This window comes from Arachis duranensis, chromosome 6, assembly GCF_000817695.3.
Source record: "Arachis duranensis cultivar V14167 chromosome 6, aradu.V14167.gnm2.J7QH, whole genome shotgun sequence".
Taxonomy (NCBI): domain Eukaryota; kingdom Viridiplantae; phylum Streptophyta; class Magnoliopsida; order Fabales; family Fabaceae; genus Arachis; species Arachis duranensis.
Window position 1 is genome coordinate 88,629,994 of NC_029777.3, and position 851 is coordinate 88,630,844.

General features: G+C 40.1%; 1 non-coding gene across 1 annotated transcript; it reads right to left on the bottom strand.

Moving 5' to 3' along the window:
* On the bottom strand, positions 1–109 carry LOC127739957 (small nucleolar RNA R71). The gene has a single exon (XR_008000698.1). It is a non-coding gene; the product is annotated as a small nucleolar RNA R71 (small nucleolar RNA).
* Between the last annotated feature and the right edge of the window lie 742 nt (positions 110–851).

Genomic DNA, 851 nt, shown 5'->3' on the forward strand with positions numbered 1-851 from the left:
AAGCTCAGAGTGGACGTCCAAACCTTCAGACAGAAGGAAGGTGAATCCCTCTATGAAGCTTGGGAAAGATACAAGCAATTAACCAAAAGGTGTCCTTCTAACATGTTTCCAGAATGGAGCATCATATGTATATTCTATAATGGGATGTTTGAAATATCCAAGATGTCATTGGACCATTCTGTTGGTAGATCCCTTCATCTGAAAACACTTGCAGAAGCCCAGGAACTCATTGAGATGGTTGCAAATAACCAGTTCATGTATACTTCTGAAAGAAATCCTGTGAACAATGGGACGACTCAGAAGAGAGGAGTTCTTGAGATTGATACTATGAATGCCATATTGGCTCAGAACAAAATATTGACTCAGCAAGTCAATATGATTTCTCAGAATCTGACTGGATTGCAAGCTGCATCTAGTAGTGCTAAAGAAGCCTCATCTGAAGGAGAAGCTTATGACCCTGAGAATCCTACAATAGAAGAGGTGAATTACATGGAAGAATCCTATGGAAACACCTATAATCCTTCATGGAGGAATCATCCAAATTTCTCATGGAATGATCAACAGAAGCCTCAACAAGGCTTCAACAACAATAATAGTGGGAGAAATAGGTTTGGCAATAGCAAACCTTTTCCATCATCTTCTCAGCAACAGACAGAGAATTTTGAACAGAGCCTCTCTGGCTTAGCAAACATAGTCTCTGATCTATCTAAAGCCACTCTCAGTTTCATGAATAAAACAAGGTCCTCCATCAGAAATTTGGAGGCACAAGTGGGTCAGCTGAGTAAAAGAGTTACTGAAACTCCTCCTAGTACTCTCCCAAGCAATATAGAAGAGAATACCAAAAGAGAGTG